The sequence below is a fragment of the Capra hircus genome, unplaced genomic scaffold (assembly GCF_001704415.2).
Source record: "Capra hircus breed San Clemente unplaced genomic scaffold, ASM170441v1, whole genome shotgun sequence".
Lineage (NCBI taxonomy): Eukaryota > Metazoa > Chordata > Mammalia > Artiodactyla > Bovidae > Capra > Capra hircus.
In genome coordinates, this window is record NW_017216107.1 from 1 (window position 1) to 6,777 (window position 6,777).

Here is a 6,777-nt window from a genome sequence, read left to right on the forward strand (position 1 = left end):
AAGAGTCGGACACGATGAGCGACTGAACTGAACTGAACTGACTGATAGCCAGTTAACAATATTGTGATAGTTTCAGGTGGACAGCAAAGGGCAGTTACTATTTTCAATGAGTAATGGAGAAGACAAAAATAGGAACATATGTTAAAAGAAAAAAGAGACATTGTTTCTAGGAAATTCTTTGTGTTTGCTCGAGTCATCTAAGGTTGCTTTATCTCAGTCATTTCAAGCAGGTTTCTAATGAGCTATTGACCAACACTCCTAAAAAGCCCCTCAAGAAGCATGTCCTGCCTGTCAGTGACTCACTCATTAAACAAGCATTCACTGAGCACCTACCGTGTACCAGGTTGTGTGTTAGATGCTGGGGACACAGAGCTGTGGAGTCAAAGCCTGCTTTGAAGCATGGTGTAAGTGGGAGAAGGTCAACAGGCAAGAGTTCAAAGGTCTGTCAAGAGGGTTCTTGGAAGACCTCTCACAAGGGCCAGGGCATGCCAGTTTGCAGCTGGGGTGTTTGAAAGTGCCCAGTAGATGCCTCTCGCCAACCTGCAATGTGAGTAACTTACAAAGACAAAACAAAGAAGTGGGCAGGTAGAGAGAAAATGCTAACTTCCCCCTTGATAGAGCTGCTGCTGGCTCAGTTGGTAAAGAATCTGCCTGCAATGCAGAGACCTGGGTCCGATCCCAGCTTGGGGGGAGATCCCTGGAGAAAGAAATGGTAACCCACTCCAATACTCTTGCCTGGAGAATTTCATGGATAGACGAGACAGGAACAGGAAATGCAGTCCATTGGCATTGCAAAGAGTCAGGACACAACTGTGCGACTTCATTTTTTTCACTTCATATGCCAACAAGGGAGCTTCCCAACCAGAATTAGACTGATCCACCCACCCAGCATCCAGGGACAGAGCCTGCCCCTGGAGCACTGGAAGACCATGGTGGCTCACTGGGGCAGCTGTACTCAGAAAGTTAGAGTTGAGACAATACATGCCCACATATTGTCTGTATGGTAAGAGAGTGTGGTAAATGTGTAAACATGTATAAATGAACTTTACTCCTTAAAGCTAATCCTTAGATTAATCCTTAGAGGTGGTTAGTTAGCGTTTGAACCCACATTCCAGAGAAGTTTAAGCACTACAAATGTCATTATCTAAATCTATACCCAGAGGATGTTAATAAAAGTGTTAGAGATAATTTTTCATTGCCAAAATGACTGGATGGTATATATATATATGGCATGCTAGAAAGATTCTACTGGCCTAACGTCCTCACAGAAGTAAGGAGCTCTCTTGGGTCTCTTCTATAAGAGACTCATTCATTAGGGCTTTACCTAATGACCTAATCACCTCCCAAAGTCCCACCTCCTACTACCATCACCTTGGGAGTGAGGTTTCAATACACAAATTTGAGGGACATAGTAGGGACAGAGGTTTGGAGTGCCATCTCTAGTTTCAACAGGTGAGCACAATTCACAGAGAAGTATTCAATCTATAAATATTTGTTGGGCCATTAATATATAAATAGCAAATGTATAGTAGTAACTCTAGGGGGTAGATGGTATTTCCAAAGATAACCACCACAGTTTTCCAAGGGTAAAATTTTTTCTGTATGCTATGCATATAGAGCCCAGAAACCAGGGGCCCCTTAAGCATGTTTCTAATGTTCAGTAGATGATAACCTCTGCATACACATTGCCTTTGAGAAGGGAATGGCAACCCACTCCAAGACTCTTGTCTGGAGAATCCCATAAACACAATGCCTGGCATGTGGTAGTTTCTCAATAAACACCTGCTGAATAAATAAAGGGATAAATCTAGACGAAGCATGATACCCCTCTGTGTTAGCTAGCCATTGCTGCATAGCAAATCACCCCAAACGTTAGCATCTTAAAACGATGATCTTTTATCTCACAGCTTCTGTGAGGGAAATGTCAGGAAGCAGCGTGGCTGGGTGGTTCTGGCTGAAAGGTCTCTCACAAGGTTGACACCTTCTCATCGAGGTGTCACCTAAGACTACAGTCATTCAAAGCTTGATGAGGCAAGAAGACCCCCTTCCAAAAATACTCACGAGGTTTTGGCCAGAGTTGCCAATTCTTTGTCATGTTGGCTTCCTCACAGGTCTGCTCACACAGGGCAGCCAGCCTGCTCTAGAGCAGATGACCATGAGGATGCAAAAGAAAGGCCACACTGCCCTTTATGACCAAGTGTCTAGTCACCATCACTTGGGCCTTATTCTGTTCACTAGAACCAAGTCACTAAGTTCAGCCACCACTTCAGGGAAAAGGATTACAAAACATCAGAGGACCGCTGGGGACCATCCTGGAGGGCTACATACCACACCTTGGGAATTGTTAACTGACTGTAAATAGCAGCCTCCAAATGCTCAAATGTGTTCTTTGCTGGTGAAAGTGGTTATAAATTGTTTATCAACCTTTCTCTAGTAGTTTTGTGAACATGGTAACACTAATTACCTCTGTGCTTTTCAAATGCAAAGGGCACTTCAGCAGGTAAATGGACAGTGATAACAACTACTTTTGCACTGCAGAGATTCCAGGTAGGTTCAGACGAGTTGCTTTGGGCAAGTTTTGGTTCCCACCTTTTTTAAATTAAAAAAAAAATGTTTTTTTGGCTGCACAGCATGTGGAATCTTAGTTCCCCCGAACAGGGAGTGAACCCACATCCCCTGAACTGGAAGCACAGAGTCTTAACCACTGGCCTGCCAGAGAAGTCCCTGCATTCCTATATTTGAAGCACAAGACTGTTCTTTGACTAGAATCAAAGTTCAGTTTGTATTTCTCAAGCCCAACTTCACCAGTTCAGCAAAGCTAGATACCAGTTTGAGTATTAAGAAGAAAAACTACTGGATTCTGATAGCCCAATTTATTTAAACTCTTGGTCTAAGATGACCTGTAAAAGCAAGCAAAGTATTAGGTTGCTGCAAATGTAATTGAGGGTTCAAACCACGAAATTTAAATCAGTATAACTAGACTCAAACTCATCTTTGTGAATCAAAATAGGAACCATTACAATCAACACATTTTTGCCAACGAGAATAAGTTTATTCCTGTAGCATAAAAAATCTGTGCTTTGCAAGAACAGAAATATAGACCAATGGAACAAGACAGGAGACAAGAATATACACTGGGGCAAAGACAACCTCTTCAATAAGCAGTGCTGGGAAAACTGGACAGCTACATGTAAAAGAATGAAATTAGAACACTTAACACCATTCACATAGAGAAACTCAAAATGGATTAACAATCTAAATGTAAACCAGGAACTATAAACCTCTTAGAGGAAAACATAGGCCAGAACACTCGATATCATAAATCAAAAGCAAGATCCTCTATGACTCTCTTCTTAGAGTAATGGAAATAAAACCAAAGTAAACAAGTGGGACCTGCTTAAACTTAAACACTTTTGCACAGCAAAGGAAACTATAAGAAAGGTGAAAAGACAACCCTCAGAAAAAGGGAGGAAATAATAGCAAATCAAACAATTGACAAAGGATTAATTTCCAAAATATACAAGCAGCTCATACAACTCAATTCCAGAAAAACAACCCAATTAAAAAGTGGGAAAAAGATGTAAACAGACATTTTCCAAAGACGACATACAGATGGCTCAGACAGACATGAAAAGATGCTCAATATCGCTTATTAAAGAAATGCAAATCCAAACTACAATGAAGTACCACCTCACACCTCATCAAAAAGTCTACAAACAGGAGAGGTGTGGATAAACACTTGCACTATTGGTGGGAATGTAAATTGATACAGTCACTATGGAAGACGGTATGGAGATTCCTTAAAAAAACTAGGAATAAAACTACCATATAACCCAGCAATCCCACTGCTAGGCATATACCCTGAAGAAACCAAAACTGAAAAAGACACATGTACCCCAATGTTCACTGCAGCATTGTTGACAAAGATAGGACATGGAAGCAACCGAGATGTCCATCGACAGATGAATGGATAAAGAAGTTGTGGTACATATACACAATGGAATATTACTCAGCCATAAAAAGGAACACATTTGAGTCAGTTCCAATGAGGTGGATGAACCTAGAGCCTATTATACAGAGTGAAGTAAGTCAGAAAGAGAAAGAGAAATATCGTCTATTAATGAATATATACAGAATCTAGAAAGATGGTATCAAAGAATTTATTTTCAGGGCAGCAATGGAGGAACAGACATAGAGAACAGACTCATGGACACGGGGAGAAGGCAGGAGAGGGTGAGATGTATGGTGAGAAACATGGAAACTTACATTACTATATGTAAAACAGATAACCAAGGGGAATTTGTTGTATATCTCAGGGATTTCAAACAGGGTCTCTGTACCAACCTAGAGGGGTGGGATGGGGAGGGAGATGAGAGGGAGGTTCAAGAGGGAGGGGACATATGTATACTTATGCCGATTCATGCTGAGGTTTGACAGAAAACAACAAATTCTGTAAAGCAATTATCCTTCAATTAAAAAATAAAATTTAAAGATAAATGCATAATTTTTAAAAAATCTGTGCTTCAGGATTTGATTAAATTCTTGGAAAGCATTTTCTGCCTCCTGCTGGTTGTGGAAGCCTTTCCCTCACAAAACATTGTCAGGATGCTTGAAGAAGTGGTGAGCAAGAGGTCAGGTGAATATGGCGGATGAGGCAAAACTTTTGCACCAAGCTAATATCACTATCAGGAATTTCTGATGGAAAGTGATTGGTGTTTGCCCAAGAACAAAACATGGATTTGCTTCAGGGAAGGGGGAAAGTAGTTTTTTTTTTTTTTCTCTCTTGGGTCTAAAACACACGCACTTTCTCATACACAAAAAAATCAAAGTGAGGAAAATTAAATGCTTTTTATTAATGAATTTGCCACACAGAGATTTTGGGTGAGTTAGTCAGAGGCAAAAGTGGTTTCAGGTGAATATTTTCCAGTGGGTAAACATACATAGCCATTTGGTGAGATAGAGAAAGGGGCCTTCTGTCTATTTTTAGCCCATTATTTCTGCAGCCTCAGCCAGTGCCTACACAACTGTGTTCAGTGGAAAGTCTCTTTGTGCCAAATCCAAAGCTTCAGAAGGAGCAATTAAATGTTCATGAGACATAAACGTGGAAAAGTGGAAAAAGCAATTTTCTCCTTACAGATAGATCATTTGAATAAAACTTGGTATCAAAGATGACTGAAGAGAAACTTTCCCGATGACGCTGTGGGTGTGAACATTTTCATAGAGGTTTTCCCTAGAAACAGTTTTGCACAATAGCTGCCAAACCTGGCCCAGGTGTTTCACATCAGTCTTCTGAGATGGCATCTTCACTGAGGTCAGCAGAAACTCTAGCTGAATTTCCTTAAATCCTATACCTCTAAGACCAAGTGCAACTTAGGCCTTAGGAATTTTGTACCACTTTGGCCAGTTCTGTGTGGCTGGTAACCTTAGCCACTAAAAAACTGCTTTTAAATCATTTCTAGGTAACAATTAGATTAAAATTTGTCCTTTGAAGTCTGCTTCCAGTTGGCATTTTGGATATCACTTAAATTGAATCTCTGCTTCTGTGCTCATATGTTGGGTCACGTGGCCATGGGGCCTATTAAAGGCTTTTTTTTAAAAAAAAAAAAAAACCCAAATTTCTTTTTAATATTGTTAAAACAGTAACACTAAAAGCATGAGACTATGAGTATGCAGTGCCAAGTCAATCCAAATAGCAATTCTGATTTAGACTTGATGATGTGTAAGGTCCTAACGGTAACTATTATAAACATATGTTCTTTGTCAAGACAAGCTCTCATCTACAGAATTCTAAAACTCCATCTCCTAAGGTACCAGCAAAGAGGAAAGGGATTTTTAATCCGAGAGCAGAGTAGGAATGGAGTTGCTGGTTACCAGGGGAGGAATCTGAGTCATCACAGCAGGAAGGTTAGTGAAGGACTTGGTTCTATGGCTTCAGAGAACACTAACTAGTCTAAACTATATTTTTAAAACTTATTTCCCCCAGTCCTAAAATTCACCCAGGAGACAGAGGCTGGTGTAACTGCAAAGCAGAGAAAATGGATCAGCCTGGAGGGCTGCTCCTAGTCGGAGAGGTCGAATGGCATCTTGCTGATGACCTCCCCATTCTCGTCGACTATGGTGTGGTAGACCCAGCGGCGGTTGCAGCGGCAAGTGGGCCCGCACTTGGTGGAGTTACACTTGGGGCATGGGTAGAAGCAACCCAGGCAGTCTTCATCAAGGCAGTCACACAGGTCAGCCTGATTGAAGGTGAGCCTGCCCTTTTGGTCATACTTGTTGACTTTGCGTTTTACAGGAACAAACTCATTCTTCCTTGCCATTTGCCCTTCCTTTATCAGCTGCCTTAATTTAGGGTTGAAGTTGGCTACCTGAGGCCCGGGATTTTGAAATGACAACCGTTTTAACTGCCGCTCCACCCGTTTCATCTGCTTCAGTTCCATCTCACTTGGTTTCTCAGGAGAACTTGGACGTGCAGGTCTCTCTCGCATGGAACTGCTTTTTTCTGCTTGGTCACTCATTTCTGCTCACCTGGGGACACAAACAAAGTCAGCAACCATTTGTGGGAGCTCAGTCAACCATGAGGACGCTGGAGCTGGTAAACGTCATTTCAGAATGGGCCTATGAAGTTTTTACTTCCAACCTGGGTTAAGTGGATAGGAGCAAGTTTATCAACACCAACAAATCTTTGGACAAAAGTGCTTTTATCAGATAGTATTTCCGCCTTTATTTAACCATCTCTTTTTTCTATCAACTGTTGAAATAACCATTCATGTTGGTCTA

At 41.3% G+C, this 6,777-nt stretch overlaps 1 pseudogene; it reads right to left on the reverse strand.

Moving 5' to 3' along the window:
- Window positions 1–6,059: 6,059 nt before the first annotated feature.
- Window positions 6,060–6,515, reverse strand: LOC108635451 (annotated as a pseudogene).
- Between the last annotated feature and the right edge of the window lie 262 nt (window positions 6,516–6,777).